Source organism: Pseudophryne corroboree, chromosome 9 (genome assembly GCF_028390025.1).
Source record: "Pseudophryne corroboree isolate aPseCor3 chromosome 9, aPseCor3.hap2, whole genome shotgun sequence".
Lineage (NCBI taxonomy): Eukaryota > Metazoa > Chordata > Amphibia > Anura > Myobatrachidae > Pseudophryne > Pseudophryne corroboree.
In genome coordinates this window covers 109,760,657-109,779,830 of record NC_086452.1, presented here as the reverse complement: position 1 = coordinate 109,779,830, position 19,174 = coordinate 109,760,657, and positions in this window count along the sequence as shown.

Here is a 19,174-nt window from a genome sequence, read left to right as displayed (position 1 = left end):
GAGAGGTTTCTGCATTAGGAGGAGGTGCAGGCCCTGACATGCCACATGGAGCATTATGGGGTTGCTCCAAGGTAAGTAGCTCTTAGCTTAGACATAATTTAGTAAGGAGCCATTATCATGTGACTCCTTGCTGGTTAATATTAGACCCAGATTGGGGTAATGGAGGTGTGAGGTGTGGTGCCTCTGGACTGGCTGAGCTGGATGGCTTTAGTGTGGCATACCTTTACATTCTATTAACACTTTTCACTTATTAATTTTCTAACACTATTTCTCTATTTTAATTACATTTCATGTTTATATCACCCCCTCTATAGCTTCGGCTTCCTAAATACTAATTTATTAACACTATAGTTTTTTACACTGGTATGTCACGCTGTGCTTTCTGGCTCATTCTGGTGTTTTGGGGTGCCACACCCTGCACCTAGATATAGCGCTAGGGACCCCAAATATACAGAGAGGCCTTGATGCGGCTTTGGGGCTTAACCACACATTTGCGCAAATATGTGTAACGAAGATCTCTGAATTCTATTATTATGTGGGATTTATATCTGGTTACTGTTATCCATTCAGTGTGCTGGGGAAACAATTGCTTTTTTCTTGCTCAGAAATACCCCTTCCTTTCGAGCACCTGAATGATATCACTAAGCTAATTGAGCATTTACCAATCTATATGTATGTTGTGAGAGGCAGAGAGGTTTCTGCATTAGGAGGAGGTGCAGGCCCTGACATGCCACATGGAGCATTATGGGGTTGCTCCAAGGTAAGTAGCTCTTAGCTTAGACATAATTTAGTAAGGAGCCATTATCATGTGACTCCTTGCTGGTTAATATTAGACCCAGATTGGGGTAATGGAGGTGTGAGGTGTGGTGCCTCTGGACTGGCTGAGCTGGATGGCTTTAGTGTGGCATACCTTTACATTCTATTAACACTTTTCACTTATTAATTTTCTAACACTATTTCTCTATTTTAATTACATTTCATGTTTATATCACCCCCTCTATAGCTTCGGCTTCCTAAATACTAATTTATTAACACTATAGTTTTTTACACTGGTATGTCACGCTGTGCTTTCTGGCTCATTCTGGTGTTTTGGGGTGCCACACCCTGCACCTAGATATAGCGCTAGGGACCCCAAATATACAGAGAGGCCTTGATGCGGCTTTGGGGCTTAACCACACATTTGCGCAAATATGTGTAACGAAGATCTCTGAATTCTATTATTATGTGGGATTTATATCTGGTTACTGTTATCCATTCAGTGTGCTGGGGAAACAATTGCTTTTTTCTTGCTCAGAAATACCCCTTCCTTTCGAGCACCTGAATGATATCACTAAGCTAATTGAGCATTTACCAATCTATATGTATGTTGTGAGAGGCAGAGAGGTTTCTGCATTAGGAGGAGGTGCAGGCCCTGACATGCCACATGGAGCATTATGGGGTTGCTCCAAGGTAAGTAGCTCTTAGCTTAGACATAATTTAGTAAGGAGCCATTATCATGTGACTCCTTGCTGGTTAATATTAGACCCAGATTGGGGTAATGGAGGTGTGAGGTGTGGTGCCTCTGGACTGGCTGAGCTGGATGGCTTTAGTGTGGCATACCTTTACATTCTATTAACACTTTTCACTTATTAATTTTCTAACACTATTTCTCTATTTTAATTACATTTCATGTTTATATCACCCCCTCTATAGCTTCGGCTTCCTAAATACTAATTTATTAACACTATAGTTTTTTACACTGGTATGTCACGCTGTGCTTTCTGGCTCATTCTGGTGTTTTGGGGTGCCACACCCTGCACCTAGATATAGCGCTAGGGACCCCAAATATACAGAGAGGCCTTGATGCGGCTTTGGGGCTTAACCACACATTTGCGCAAATATGTGTAACGAAGGTATGATATAATACAATATTGTTTCAGATGTATTAAATGAAGACAAACACTGCATGCTAGTTCCAAGCAGTCATGTTGAACAAGTCAGGTTGGACAGGAAGTCCCACCCCCATCACAAGCAGCTACATCTATATAACTCACATGGCAACACTAGGTTAGATTAACATTACACAAACATCTTCCTTCCTTTTTTTTTTTATGTATGCTGCAGGTATAACATAACTAACAATGCTAACAATGTCCTCCATTACTTTGTTTATTTTGAAACTATAAATCAAGTCTGTCAGGTGGCTGTGAATGACGGCCACTACGAGTAAAAACAGGACGTGGAGTCGGAGATGAATTTCGTTGGGCAGGAGTCTGTATAACTCTAGCGGGTGATAATGATGGACTGCCATCCGGAATGTCTGCATGTTCCATGTTCTCATTTTCTCCATATTCAGGTATAACAATCTGTGGCCTTTCAAATTCCTGATTCACCATTGGCGCAACCGGCTCCATAATCAAGCCAGGAACGGAATGCCCAACATTCTCATGTAGTATTGTCCCTTCAGCTACTCGCAAATCCACACGATTGCGTCTGTACAAATTACCTTCCACATCTACAAGATATGAGCGTGGTGCAACCTTGCACACACAGGTACCAAGTCTTCAACGGCCTGTGCGATCTCCAGGAAGGGTCTTCATGCGAATTGGCTCACCAATAGCAAGTTCAGGCAACTCCTTAGAAGATTTATCATACCCCAGCTTAGAAATCTGCTTCCTCTGCTGTAGCAATTTAGGCACACCTTGGACTACACTCAGATAGAGTAAAGTGCTGGCTACTGGTAAAGATGTCTTAAGTCTCCTTGACATCAGACGCTGTGCAGGACTAGTCCCCATGCCCTCGGTGGGTGTATTTCTCCAATGTAATATGGCCTTCCATTGGTCTGTATTATCACTGCTAGCTTTTTTGCACAAATTCTTTACTATCTTAACTGCAGACTCAGCTTTACTATTCGATTTTGGATAACGTGGGGATGAAGTAACATGTTCAAACTCCCATTCAGAGGCAAATCGTCTAAATTGTTCACATGCAAACTGCGGTCCATTGTCCGAGATCACTCTGTCAGGCTGGCCATAACGTGCAAATTGTGCCTTGCAGTGCTTTATTGTAGTCTCAGATGATAAGTCTGGGAGAAGCTCAATTTCCCAAAAATCAGAATAATGGTCCACTATTAACAGAAAGTCTTTGCCTGCATAAGTAAATAAATCCATGCTGACAATCTGCCATGGACGCACTGGTATCTCATGTGACATCATAGGTTCTTTCTGTTGTGCATGAGCATATTCATTGCACGCCGAGCAGTTACCAACATAGTTCTTAATCTCACTTTGCATGTTAGGCCAGTACAATGTATCTCTTGCTTGTCTGTAGCATGCATCACCTCCAAGATGGCTGGAATGTATGCGTGCCAGCATCTCGGATCTCAAAGATTTTGGTAGGATGACTCTTGGTCCCTTGTACAAAATGCCATTCTGTACGCTGATCTCATCTCTAAATGACCAAAAGTCCCTCACTATGATTGGTGTTTCTTCTTTTGAGTCCGGCCATCCAGCCAGTACAATAGACTTCAAAATCTGCAGGCTCTCATCAGTCATGGTGTGCTGCTGAACCTGCTGCAGTCACTGATCAGTGACATTCAGATAATCTGCCTGGTTAATCTTTGCAAAGTCAGTCATTACCGGATGCATGGTGCACACTGTGTGATAACTCTGAGCTGCTCCAGAACCCCCATCCATAGCTATTGCTCTACTAAGAGTGTCACTGATATACATCTCAGGGCCTGGCTTGTAGGTGACACAGAGATTGTAATGCTGTAATGTTAACATCATACTCTGAAGTCTTTTAGGTGCACACAGAAGAGGCTTTTTAAAGATGGCAATTAGCGGTTTATGATCAGTCTCCACTGTGATCACGTCCCAGCCGTAAAGAAAATAATGAAAACGGGAACAAGCAAAGACAATGCTCAAGCACTCCTTTTCAATTTGTGCATAATTCTGCTCAGTTGGAGTCAATGCTCTTGAAGCAAATGCAACTGGTTGTCCTTCTTGCATCAAGCAACATCCCAGTCCGGTTTTACTCGAATCCCTTTGTACAGTGACTGGCTTGGTAACATCATAATACTTCAGCACAGGTGTAACTGTGACCAAATGCTTTATTTCCTCCATAGCCTTATCATGCTTTGGAAGCCAGTGCCATATCGAATCTCTGTCCAGAAGCCGCGCAGGGGTTCACATACCTCTGAGAGGCGAGGCATAAATTTGGCCAAATATGTCACAAACCCAATCAAACGTTGCACGGACTTCACATCAGTGGGCTTTGGCATTTCCAAGACAGCTCTAACTTTTTCAGGGTCAACTTTCAAACCTTCAGAGGACAGGATATGACCATGAAAATGAACCTCTTTCAACTTAAATTGCAGCTTCTTCACACTAAGTCTTAATTTCACTTGTCTGCAATGATCCAATAGCGCTAGCAACTTGCGGTCATGATCAGCCTCTGCTTCCTTTACTGTCTCGCCACAGCCAACCACAAGAATATCATCTGCTATCGGCTCAATGCCGCTAAGTCCAATCAGCAATTTGTGTTGTTTTCGCTGGTAAACCTCAGGTGCTACGGAAACTCCAAAAGGAAGTTTAAGCCATCTTTTCCTACCCCCAAGGGGTCCAAAAGGTTATCATATAGCTGCTTTTTTCATCCAGCTTACATTGCAGAAATGCATCACGTGCATCAACCAGTGTAAAGACTTTTGCTTTGGGCAGCTTATATAAAACATCCTCCAATGTCGGCATAATATAATGAGATCTTCGCAGTGCTTGATTTAAAAATTTAGGATCAATACAGATTCTTAACTTGTCAGGCTTTGCCACAATGACCATATTGCTAATCCAGTCAGTTGGTTCAGTCACAGGTGCAATATGCCCATCTGCTTCATACTGATCAAGCAAAGCTTTCACTTTCGGCTTGAGGGCTATAGGCACATTGCGTGGAGCACACTGGAATGGTGGAACACTTGGATCAAGTTCAAAATGTATTTCCCCAGGAACAGACTTCACTGGACACATCATCATAGGCCTCTATTATTTGCTCTTTCCTCAATGGTCCAGACAAATCATGTTCCGTCTTATGTAGCTCAGAAGGAATAGTAAATTGCATCAACCCCAAACGCTCACATGTGGAACCTGACAATAATGGTTTCTGGTGGGCCTCTACAATTTCAAAAGTAAGCACGTGGGTATGTCCACTAACAACACATTCTGTTCTGAACCGTCCCAATGATTTCATCAGCTCTCCAGAATACAGCTTCAGTTTAGTGTCACTTGGCAGTAATGGAACTCTAGGAGCCAATTTCATCTTATCTTCCAAACTCATAACATCACATGTTGCCCCTGAGTCTAATTGACATGGTTGCCTCTTATTATTCAAAGTCAGATGTGCAAACCACTTTTGGCCTTCTGATCTTATAGTACCAATACATTCTGTTGAATAAATCACCTCAGCGCTATGGGTATCAGCTCCAGGTGTTTCATCTACTATGTGTACTTTCCCTGCTTTATTCCAGCTCTTGTTTGATAAGCACATTTTAGCAAAATGATTGGTAATGCCACATGATCTACAGGTTTTCCCAAATGCTGGGCACTGCTCTTTCCCTAGCCTGTGCCTATTACCACAGTATTTACAGGCCATATATTTGGCTGCTGGTGAGTTCTGCTGCCGATTTGTACACTTTGGGCTATCCAGCAAATCACCCCTGTTGTGCTGTCGTCTGTCTGTAACATTGACATTATCAATCTGTCTATCTATTGCTCTGATTCTCTGGTCAGTGAGCTCTGCTGTGCGACACATTTCAATAGCTGCTGACAGATCTAAATTCCGCTCTCTTAAGAGACGGCAGCGTGTGTTTTCACAATTTATGCCCAATACTAATTTATCTCGTATAAGTTCATCTTTCAATGTGCCATACTCACAGGTTGCTGCCTTTTCTCTCAGCCGGGTAATAAATTTATCAATGGATTCACCTTCCTCTTGTTTACTGCAGCCAAAAATATACCTTTCATAAATTACGTTTTTTGCAGGCTTAAAGTATGCCTCAAATGCATCCAGGATTGCTTTTACATCTGTTTGTTGCTGCGCAGAAAGACTCAGGCTGTGCTTATAAACATGACGACATTCACTGCCCATCACTCTCCTCAGTGTGGCTGCTTGCACCTCAGCTGATTTATCATTCAGGCCTGTAGCTAAAGAAAATTCTTCAAACTCAGCTCTAAAGTTCTCCCAGTTGATGCACAAATTGCCACTCATCTGCATCCCATCAGGTGGAGGAATATTGTTGCTAGTTGCCATGTTGGTGTACTCCCACTCCAGAGAAGGCAGACAAGTTTAACACAATGGTGATTCAAGCCACTTGATATCTATGCAATCCTTATCCTTTTCTTGTCACTGCAGGTCTTCTCATAAGCTTGAGCTGCTGTTCTGCCAATAATCAGCATCATTTGTGGGCTCAGGAACTTCTGACACCATGTTTCAGATGTATTAAATGAAGACAGACACTGCATGCTAGTTCCAAGCAGTCATGTTGAACAAGTCAGGTTGGACAGGAAGACCCACCCCCATCACAAGCAGCTACATCTATATAACTCACATGGCAACACTAGGTTAGATTAACATTACACAAACAAATATTGCCTAGTATCAGACTTGCCTACTCTCCCGGAATGGCCGGGAGGCTCCCGAAAATCGGGTGACCCTCCCGGCCCCCCGGAAGAGCAGGCACGTCTCCCGGTTACAGGGGTCCCCCCCTGCCCGGCCGCCCACTTAGCGAGTAAAGTGGGCGGTCCGGACAGGCGATGACGCGATTCTTGTTGAATCGCGTCATCATAGCCACGCCCCCTGCTGTATAATGCCTGCAATAGCGGCATTACACAGCGGGGGGCGGAGCTTACACGGGACGATCCCGTAGCCACGCCCCGGTCCACCTCCGACACGCCTCCGGCCCGCCCCCCTCTACACTTACATCGCAGCCCGACCCCCTGCAGCACCGACCTGGCTGCTCTCTCCCGGAGAGAGCAGCCAAAAAGTCGGTAAGTATGCTAGTATATAGCCAAATACAGATCAGCAACTAGTGTAGTCCGTGGCCAGGACCAGGGCTAGGAAAGTAACTGCGTGTCTTTTACCACTGTGCGACACAACGCATCGGCTGTGATGTCACAAGGCCACACCCCCTATCTTCGAGGCCATGCCCCGTAATTTCGGTTGTAGGCCTTTGGCATGCCCAGGTGTCCCTCTCTGTACCATGGGAAAGTGGGAAGGTATGCATTTTCTAGCCACTGTACTTCGCTGTAAATAACTACAGTATTTGCTCTGATTCTCTGCTCCATAGTACTATTAATGTGACCCAAAAAAGGATGTGATTACGCTGTAAAGCAGTGCGTCGTACTGTGCGCCTAATTCAGACCCTGTCGCAAGGGTGCAAAAATCGCTATGAAGCGCATGCACGACACCGATACGCGCATATGCAAGGTCCTAAACTGCGTTCTCTTCAGAACGCAGTTTAAGACCTCGAGGGGGGACGGGAACGGGGCGCCGATCTGCGTTTTGTGGGTAATGACGCTACATTTAAGGTGCATGGTCCAGACAACGCAGGCTAGTCCGGATGGTTGCTGGGGCGGGTCGCGGTGGCTGCGTGACATCACACGCATGCCGCTGCGATCCAAAACATGGCGGGTAGTCATCTGCCTTCGCAGCTAGGCTGATGCAGAGGGCTACTCAAACCATGCGATAGCATCGCCGCCATGCACTGGTTGCATGGTTCAAGTAGCCCTCTGCCTACCTCTGTGGCGGGGGCATCCCCCGCACGTCAGGGAGAATGATCGTAGATGTGCATTTTTTCGCACATCCACGATCAGGTGTGAATTACCCCTTGTGTTTGTTTGGGATGTCACACAGCTGTTACACACAGTACATCCCAACTGCAGTATCTCTACAATGTGTGACTGATTTATTGCAACTCCTGCTGAGCTGTGAGAGCTTGTTCATACATATGTAGAATATTTTTACTGCAATCTGAGAGATGAGTGATTTATGTGCTATGCACAAGTCTCGTTAGTGTAACCAGAGAGATATTCTGTTCTATGCACACCTCCATACAGCTGCTTAGGAGACACAGCTGCTGACAACTGAAACCAGCATACAGTATACTGTAGAACAGGGGTGGGGAACCTTTTTTCCAACAAGGGCCATTTGGATATTTATAAAATCCTTCGGGGGCCATACAAAAATTATCAACTAAAAAATTAGCCTGCCCCCAGTAGTTATGCCCCAAGTCAGTAGTTATGCCCCAAGTCAGTATTTATGCCCCCAGTCAGTAGTTATGCCCCCAGTATATATACCCCCAGTCAGTTGTTGTTATGCCCCATTAGATATGCCCCAAGTCAGTTGTTATATCCAATTAGATATGCCCCCAGTCAGTTGTTATGCCCCATTAGATATGCCTCCTAGTAGCGCCGCTTACACACACACACACACATCAAAAGAAAAAAAAATACTCACCAGCCCTGCTCCTTCTTCTGGACCGCTGCCCTTCGCCTGGCCGTCCGCTCCTCGGAACTATGGGAGAGATGTCATGACGTCTCTCCCATAACACCGCACAGCAACACACGTACAACACTGCCTGAGCCGGAAGCCGGAGCTCAGGAGGGAGCTCCTGCCTCCGGCTGCTGCTGAGGGGAAGGAGCAGGGAGCCTGCTGGTAACAAAACCTTAGCAGGCGCCCGGCATCTCCCTCGGTTAGGTAAGCCTGGCCGGGCCGATCAAGTGGCTTTGCGGGCCTTATACGGCCCGAGGGGCCTGAGGTTCCCCACCACTGCTGTAGAACAATACGAGTTGTCCATGCATGCAGAATAAATGGCTGACGTTCATGCAGCGGAGCGATTATCAGCAGACTGTGTGTGTGATCGCAGTGTGAGTGCGCATGTGCTAAGGTTCCTTTGTTAATGCACTCGCAGAGAAGATTTAATCGTGATTGACCAGAAAAGACCGTTTGGGGGGAGTTAACGGGGATTGGCTCCAAAAACACAGGTGTGCCATAGGCATTTTTAGGGCATGTATCTGCCTTCAGCTGTGATCATGTACGCAGAGAAACATGGCGTCAGCATTGCTACTGCTGTGGCCAGTGGGGGTCATTCCGAACCGTTTACACGCAGCGGTTCTTCGCTGCGGTGCGAACGGGTCGGAAATGCGCATGCGCGGCGGACGCATTGCGCACGTGCGTTTTTGCCTGGCGATGATAGCCGCCGGGCAACGACTCTGCCAATGACAAATGTGATCGCAGCGCCGATCGCAAGAAGATGGACAGGCGGAGGCGTTCCAGGGCGGATACTCACCGTTTCCAGACGTTTTCGGGAGTGGTAAGAAAAACGCAGGCGTGTCCTGGCGAATGGATGGCGGATGTCTGATGTCAAAACCGGGACCTGCATCGCTGGATCCGTCGCACAGGGTAAGTAGGTCTAGTCTTGTTTTGTGTGAAACTATTTTAGCATAGCAGGGCGACACAAGCATTCGCAGCCCTGCTATGCTAAAGTACACTCCCCCATAGGCGGAGATTAGTTGATCGCACCAGCAGCAAAAAGTTGATTGGTGCGATCAACTCGGAATGAGGGCCAGTCTGCGTAGCCATAAGGCTAGCCTTAACATGATAGGACTAATTCCGACCTGACTGTAGATGTGCTAAATTTAGCACATCTACGATCAGTTTCACAGACATGCGGGGGGGGGGGGGGGGAACGCCCAGCACAGGGCTATTCCGCCCCGCACAAGTACAAAAGTATCGCACAGAGAGTTAGCAGTGCGCACAATCCTATATGTTTCTGTGCAACTCTGCATATCCCGCTGTTGCATCTATACACCCACACTGATCTTTGACTACAGGAAAATTCTGCATTACAGCCCACTTACCCCTCTTGAGTCATTAGTGGGCATGCAATTGAAATTTGTAGGCTTGCTTCCGGAGCATGGGGGTAATTCCAAGTTGATCGCAGCAGGATTTTTGTTAGCAATTGGGCAAAACCATGTGCACTGCAGGGGAGGCAGATGTAACATGTGCAGAGAGAGTTAGATTTGGGTGGGGTGTGTTCAATCTGCAATCTAATTTGCAGTGTAAAAATAAAGCAGCCAGTATTTACCCTGCACAGAAACAAAATAACCCACCCAAATCTAACTCTTTCTGCACATGTTATATCTGCCTCCCCTGCAGTGCACATGGTTTTGCCCAATTGCTATCAAAAATCCTGCTGCGATCAACTTGGAATTACCCCCTACATGCGGAAAACACACAATATATGCTGCGCAAACAGGTGTGCATCTAACTTAGCATGGGGACCACAATTGTCAGGCGTATAAAAGGGCAAAGACATATTTATTACATGTGATAAACTAGAGCAGAGGTTCTCAAACTCGGTCCTCGGGAGCCCACACAGTGCATGTTTTGCAGGTAACACAGCTGGTGCACAGGTGTATTAATTACTCACTGACACATTTTAAAAGGTCCACAGGTGGAGCTAATTATTTCACTTGTGATTCTGTGAGGAGACCTGCAAAACATGCACTGTGTGGGCCCCCGAGGACCGAGTTTGAGAACCTCTGAACTAGAGTGTAAGCAGGAAAGGGATGGTACATCGAGTGGTTCTTCTAAATGTCTGTAAATTGCCAGCAACATATGTATAAGTAAGTCAAGCCTTTGCATATTTGCATTCACATTAAAGACCACATTGAGTGGTTTGATGAGATGCAGAATACGATACTTTGGCTCGTATTCAATTAGCTGCCGATACCCAAGCACCAGAAGCATAATTACAAAGCAGCCATAGGAGCTGCGATAACACATGGGTCTGGATGCTTATCCTGGATCCCGTGAGTTATTGCACGATAATGGGACATTTTTCTCCCGAAAAAAAGATAGGGGTTAATTCCACGTTGATCGCAGCAGGAATTTTTTTAGCAGTTGGGCAAAACCATGTGCACTGCAGGGGGGGGGGGGGGCAGATATAACATTTGCAGAGAGAGTTAGATTTGGGTGGGTTATTTTGTTTCTGTGCAGGGTAAATACTGGCTGCTTTATTTTTACACTGCAATTTAGATTGCAGATTGAACTCACCACAACCAAATCTATCTCTCTCTGCGCATGTTATATCTGCCTCCCCTGCAGTACACATGGTTTTGCCCAACTGCTAAAAAATTTCCTGCTGCAATCAACTTGGAATTACCCCCATAGGCTTTAATCATACCTCCCAACTGTCCCGAATTTCGCTGGTCAGTCCCGTTTTTTTGGGACTGTCCCTCTGTCCCATCTACGGGCTGCAGTGGCCCGTGATGTGTGTGTGTGTGTGTGTGGGGGGGCAGTTGGGAGGCTCCTGTCATTGCTGTCCTGCTTAGCAAAGCACAGGATCTATTCACTGCAGACAGAGGGGGCATGCCAGCAGTTCACAGAGCGCTGGGCATGCCCCCTCAGCAGGGGTGTATCTACCCATTGGCCAGGATGGCACTCGCCAGGGGCGCCAGGCAAGGAGGGGGTGCCGCCTGGCGGTGCCACCCGCGGCCAAAGGGTAGAAGAGTAGTACTGTCAGATTGTACCTGGTGAGAGTCTGTTACTGCTGGTGTCCGTTAGCACCGCACTGCACTAGTGATCAGACTAGTGTCCGGCAGCACCGCACGTGTAATCAGACTCAAAATAAAGTACAGCTCCCAGCAGCCCTTGTTGCTGGGAGCTGTAGTTTATTTTGAGTCTGATTACAAGTGTGGCACTGAGCCTGCGGAGCCAGAACCCTGCCCCAGCACTGCAGCATCACTGCACAAAGGTAAGATATGGATGGGGTTACGGGGGACTTATGGGGAGAGGAAGGTGGCTAATAACACTGCTATGGGGGGGAGACCTATGGGGAGTGGGGGAAGGGGGATAATGACCTCTATGTGGGAGTGGGAGACCTATGGGGAGTGGGGAAAGGGAGGTAATGACTGCTACGTGGGAGTGGGAGACCTGCGGGGGAAGGGGGGTAATTACACTGCTATGAGGGGGAGAACTATGGAAAGTGGGGGCACAGGGGAATATGACACTGTTATTGGGGGGAGACATGGGGGTGTAGGAGCAGCTGATAACACTGCTATGGGGGTGGGGCATGAGGCAGAGACACATGGGGAGTGGGGGCTTGGGGGGCTAATTGCTCTGCTATGGGGGAGGGAGCATAGGCATGCACACAATGAGTGGCATGTGTGCATAGGCACACCCTGATGTTGCCCCACTTCCCCCCCCCCCCCCCCCTTCCCAAATGCCTAGTCAGACACTGCACAAATATATAATATAGAACCAGCCCTGGCCAGCACTTGCTGACTAATTACACATAATGCACACTATGCAGTCACAATGTGCGGGTACCATCTCTTCCCGACTCCCATTGTGACACTGACCGCCGTGATTACTAACCTGCCAATGGAGCGCACACCGCATACCAGTAGAAGGTTCTGTGTGTGACCCGTACTGGCTGATAGGGGGAGATTTGTCTCAGGGGGATGGGAGAATCTTCTATATTGGGAGGATGGGGCTATTCTGTGCTAGGGGAGATAATGTGTCTGACAGGAATAGGGGTCCCTGTACTAGGGGGTAATAATCTGAGGGAGCAAGGTGCAGGTGTGGGAGATGGTAGGTGGGAGCGAGGTGCAGGGGAGATAGAAGGTGGGAGCGAGGTACAGGTGTGGGAGAGGGAAGGTGGGAGCGAGGTACAGGTGTGGGATATGGAAGGTGGGAGCAAGGTACAGGTGTGGGAGATGGAAGGTGGGAGCAAGGCACAGGTGTGGGAGATGGAAGGTGGGAGCAAGGCACAGGTGTGGGAGATGGAAGGTGGGAGCGAGGTACAGGTGTGGGAGATGGAAGGTGGAAGCGAGATGCAGGTGTGAGAGATGGAAAGTGGGGGTGAGGTGTAGGGGAGATAGAAGGTGGGACCAAGGTACAGGTGTGGGAGAGGGAAGGTGGGAGCGAGGTACAGGTGTGGGATATGGAAGGTGGGAGCAAGGTACAGGTGTGGGAGATGGAAGGTGGGAGCAAGGCACAGGTGTGGGAGATGGAAGGTGGGAGCAAGGCACAGGTGTGGGAGATGGAAGGTGGGAGCGAGGTACAGGTGTGGGAGATGGAAGGTGGAAGCGAGATGCAGGTGTGAGAGATGGAAAGTGGGGGTGAGGTGTAGGGGAGATAGAAGGTGGGACCAAGGTACAGGTGTGGGGGATAAAAGGTGGGAGCAAGGTACAGGTGTGGGAGATGAAAGGTGGGAGCGAGGTGCAGGGGAGATGGAAGGTGGGAGCGAGGTGCAGGGGAGACAGAAGGTGGGAGTGAAGAAGGTGTGTGATAGATAGAAGGTCGGAGTGAGGTACAGGTGTGATGTGAGAGATGGAAGGAGGGAGTTAGGTACACAGGTGATAGAGGGAGGGAGGGAGAGGTGGGGGGGTTAGTGAAATTGAGAGATGGAATGAGGGACTGGAAACTCCAGGGCTAAAGAGGAACAGAGGGCATGAGAGGTGCAAGGGGGTAAGTAAGGGAAGGAGGAAGTTCAGGCAGGGGTAACATATGAGACATTAAGGCGTTTGGCATCCTGGCGGTTATAAAGCTGACGCCAGCAACCCAAAACTGCTCGGAATGTTGATGCTGGCATCCCAACACAGATCGCGATGCAGTATGCCAAAATCCGGATTGAGTTGGTGCCAAAGTCTCCACTGGCAAGCCGCGTGGGAGGGTTAGGGTTAGGCTGCGAGGGTGGGAGGGTTAGAGTTAGGCACCACCGAAGAGGGTGGGGGTTAGGGTCAAGCTGTGGGAAAGGTGGGTTAGGGTTAGTGGGGAGGGATGGTGTAGCGCGAATACGAGACACTACTGTGCGGTGTAATGTGAATAAGGGACACTACTGTGTGACATAATTTGAATTGGAAGTACTATTGTGTACACGCCCTTCCCCCACAAGACCATGCCCCATTTCCAATACTCATACCTTATTTCAAATGTGTGTAGGGGGTGGGGTGGGGGCGCCAGCCCCTTACTTTGCCAGGGGCGCTCGGACCCCTAGTTACACCCCTGCCCCTCAGTGATGAAAACGGGGGGCGTGGCTCGTGATCGCAGCACTCCCACAAAGCCATGCCCCATTTTATACATAGGCCACTCCCCAATGTCCCTCTACAGCTTTCCAAAATGTTGGGAGGTATGCTTTCATTGAATAGTCCGATAATGACTATCGGTCAAAAATCAGACCGTGCTAGTTATTAGTTGACGGATTACTGATAATCATATAAGTGTAACTTTATAGATTCCAGCAGTGTTGGTAAAGACACATATAAAAGCAGTCACCGAACACAGATAAACAAAGAGCACAAAAAAGAAACACACACACACCTGTGGATAAACTTTTCAATTACCTGTAATATCTTTATTTTTCCTCACTTTAATTCTTTGGAGGGAGAGAAAGGGGGGATGGGGGTATTCAATTAGCCTACGGGGAAAGGCTATTCAATTAAATAGCCTTTTTTCCCCGCACCTAAACAATGGGGTTTAGGTGCGAAAACCCATTGATTCCACGTTAACTGCACTTTCAATGGATTTTTCAAACGCGCTAACCTCCGATTTTGCCGTTTTTAAAAAGGTTTTATGTTCAGTCCAACTTCGGGTAATCCCTGCTAATTACATTGCCTCAGCGCTAATTGCAAATCCTCATTAGTGTTTATTTCACTGAGCATTTGAACAATTTTTAGCATTATACATTTTAACTTGTAATATTAATAAAGGTTATATTTTAAAGATGTTTCAGGTGATGCTTCTGTGCAGCAATCTGGGTTCCTTTCCTTTTCTGATTCTTGGAAATGTTGCATGTCAAGCTTGTATCCATGGTATCACCCCCTGTGTATATATAAAAGTTAAGATTAGAAGAATACATTCAGAATAGATAGAATAGTATTGAAAGTGGATAGTGCGCTGTGATTTTTGATTAAAGAAGTATTGGAATAAATTTCCAGTACAGTGATATTTTCTTATACAGGTTGAGTATCCCATATCCAAAATGCTTGGGACCAGAAGTATTTTGGATATCGGATTTTTCCGTATTTTGGAATAACTGCATACCATAATGAGATACAGTATCATGGCGATGGGACCTAAGTCTAAGCACAGAATGCATTTATGTTTCATATACACCTTATACACAGCCTGAAGGTAATTTAAGCCAATATTTTTAATAACTTTGTGCATTAATAAAGTGTGTGTACATTCACACAATTCATTTATGTTTCATATACACCTTATACACACAGCCTGCAGGTCATTTATTACAATATGTTTAATAACTTTGTGTATTAATCAAAGTTTGTGTACATTGAGCCATCAGAAACAAAGGTTTCACTATCTCACTCTCACTCAAAAAATTCTGTATTTCAGAATGTTCCGTATTTCGGAATATTTGGATATGGGATACTCAACCTGTATTACATTTTCTGGTCTGTATTGTATATGTGAATGACTTGGTCGTAATTTCGTTGTTTTCTTACAGTGACAAAGAATTTATAGTTTATTGCATTCATCCAATGCCACAGGATGCGGTCAAGATCCCACCGGACGGAATCTCAGCGGTCGGAATACCGACACCGGAATCCTGACCGACACAATCCCGACATATTCTCTCTCTGTGGGTGTCCACGACACCCATAGAGGGAGAATAAAATAGTGTGCCGAGCGTAGCGAGGCACCGTGCCCGCAGCATGGCGAGCACAGCGAGCCTGCAAGGGGCAGCGTTGCGCTCTCCCTCCTGTCGGGATTGTGCCGGTTGGGATTCCGGTGTCGGTATTCCGACCACTGGATCCCGTCCGGCGGGATATCGTACTGATCCCAACGCCACAACCAGACGTAACCAATGCAATTTCAAATAATATATATTTCCTAAATGAACTGTCATAAGGTCAGCACATACTCACTGGTACCTTCACATAGCAAGTTTCTGCTGTGCAATAGTTCAGTGGGTGCTGAGATTGGTCCTCCTTCCCTCATACAAAATAACAGGGTAATGTTTTACTGTATTTATTGCCTATACTGAGTGTTAGATGTATATTTTATAGATGTACTTACTTGGTTGTCCGTTGAGTATAAAAGTGGTGTAGACAGGCTGCTGCACCTCTGGTCCCATGTCTGGCAACTGGAGGACAACAGCACTAGAGGCCTACCAATTGCAGTGGCATGGTCACAACTAGGGGTCACGTGCTTGGGCACCGGATTTGAGCGGGCGTCGAGAATTCAGCAAAGCTCCCTCGACAATCTTATTTTACCCTCTGACTGCAGTACATACAGGCAGCTGGAACTAGTAGCCCCTACAACCGGACAAGTTCCTAATCTCACTGAGCTATGTGAAGAGGGACCACGAGACCCTGAACCTGGAAGTCCTGTAGCTGGTGCAACAATTCCCTGCACAAACTGAGTGCGGGATCCAGACAGACACAAGAAGGGACCATAAGACCCCGCAACCAGAAGTCAGAGGACGCACATTACCATCTCGCACATTACCATCTCCGTAGTCAGCGCAGCAATCCCCCGCGCAAACTGAGTGCAGAATAAGACAGAGGGTGAGAGCAGTCACCGAGCTCCAGGGACATCAAAGGGAAGATTGGCATCATCTATTTCTACCTTTGGGGGCAAGGCTCTCTCCGGAACAAGCTGACACACTTACTGGTAAATGGAGAGTGATCTCTAGTGGGACGCTGCTACTTACACAAAGGTTATCTGCATTTTAAGGGGACGTAGGCCCCTGGATTATGGAATAAGGAGGGCCTTAAAAGATATCCCGACACTTGCCTCAGTATAAGTTCCTATAGAGTGACACTGTGCTACCCTTTTGGACATTAAAGACTTTAGAACTGGATGGCACCATGCCTGATCTGCAACTTTATTCCATAATAATGTACAGCATTTATTTTATTCAATTTTCTCATTCTCCCATCTCTCTCTCCCCGTCTCCTCTTTCTCTCTCCCCGTCTCCTCTTTTTCTCCCCCTTTCCTCTATCTCTCCAGTCTTTCTCTCTCATTTCTTTTCCCTCCCTCTCCCTCTCTCCCCTGTGGGTCATTGTAATGTCAATGAGGGGTACTACTGTGTAGTGTAATGAGAATAAGGTTACACTACTGTGTGTCATAGTGTGGAATTGTTAAAAAAAAATTATGTTACTTTTATTTTTATTTCATTTATATATATATTTTATTTTTCTTGTTGGGGGGGGGGGGGGGGAGGGGAGCAGTGCTAAATTAATGTCTTGCCCCGGTTGTCGAAAATCCTAGTTACGGCCCTGGCAGTGGCAGTAATCTAGTGGATTATGAAGTAGAGTAGGAAAAAAAAAATTCCCATTACAGTACAAGATAGACACTGTCACTCTGAGAACATAAAAAGAGTGTTTATTCTGATTCCAGCAATAGGATCGTCAAAAGAAATAGGCATAAGCAGTCTGAAGAAGCAGGCAGCAGTCCTGTGAAACGTGTAAGAAAGTTTATGCAGTTTATCACATGCTGTACCACCAGATGATCAAGACACATTTATATTGATGCCATACCACGAATCTTCCGGCGTAAACTATTTATTTCAAAGAGGTGGTACTGACTATTCAACTGGGAGAACCTTACCAGAAAGGACATTATTTGTAGACAAGATCCCCAGGCAGAGTCTTCTGGCCTCCGAGTGTTAAGGGCCCCATACACTAGAACGATAATGTCCGATGTCATCCAATTTCGGGAATTTGGGCCGATATATCGGATGAATTTTTTGGATGTGTTTCCGATCCGATGCACGTTCCCGTGAGGGTCAGCTCGGCTCCCCTAGATCGTTAGTGCTGCACTCGTGATATGTCGGTTCCCGCAGGCATGGCTGGGATCGCATACGATATATCGCATGCAAAATATACCAAATCGTATGGAATCGTACCACTCCCGGGAAGCTCCTGAGACAGGGAAATCGCCTCGGACTTCAGCCTCAGACATATCGTTGTACGTTGTAATGTATGGGGCCCTTAAGCTCTTTCAGGCTCCAGGGAAATAATTAGCTAGCTGTGTTGGTCAGCTAGCACTTCCTTATACCACTTTCAGGAATGAGTCTGCACAGGAAGGCATTCCATTTACCTGGGAGGGGTGCTGTTAGACACAGCAGCCCACAGAGAACGTTTTACTGTATAATACATTCATTTACACTGTAAATGCATGGAGAAATATATTTATGTACTTTCTGCCTTGTGCCCTGCACCACGCTTTACACGACACAGCACTTCAGCTCAAGATCTTTGTTCCTGACTCAGTGTTGCACATATAGGGTTTGAACACCCAAAATGGTCCCTCTTTCCTGGCTTCACTGACTCTGAGCTTAGGTGGCAGATTTTACTTGGTGGGGCTCCAGTCCTGCAGCTCTTCCTTGTGTGTTCCTCTTGGCCATGGAATGTACTGTAGTCGTTTCTATATTACCTAAAACAGGCTGTACTGTGTCCACCAGGGGGCAGCACAAACTTGGATTAAGGACCTAATTCAGAGTTGATCGCAGCAGAAAATGTGTTAGCAGTTGGGCAAAACCATAGGGGTCATTCCGAGTTGATCGCTAGCAGCCGTTGTTCGCAGCGCAGCGATCAGGCTAAAAATCGGCATTTCTGCGCATGCGTATGGGCCGCAATGCGCACGCGCGTCGTACGGGTACAAAGGCATTTGTTGTATTGCACAGGTTGTAGCGAAGTTTTCAGTCGCACTCATTCCAACCCGATTGCATGCTGCCGTTGTTCGCAGCGGTGCGATCGGGTCTGAACTGCACATGCGCCGCAATGCGCAGGCGCGTCATTGCCCGGTGACGTAGCGACGAGAATACCGAAGATAGCGTTCGCAGCAACGAACGCAAGAAGATTGACAGGAAGAGGCCGGCCGGGGGTGTCAACTGACCGTTTTCAGGGAGTGTTTGCAAAAACGCAGGCGTGGCTGGGCATTCGCTGGGCGGGTGTATGACGTCAAACCTGGACACGAATAGGCTGAAGTGATCGCAAGTGCTGAGTAGGTTCAGAGCTACTCTGAAACTGCACAAACTGTTTTTGCAGAGCTCGGCTGCACAAGCGTTCGCACTTCTGCTAAGCTAAAATACACTCCCCAGCGGGCGGCGGCATAGCGTTTGCACGGCTGCTAAGACTAGCTAGCGAGCGTTCAACTCAGAATGACCCCC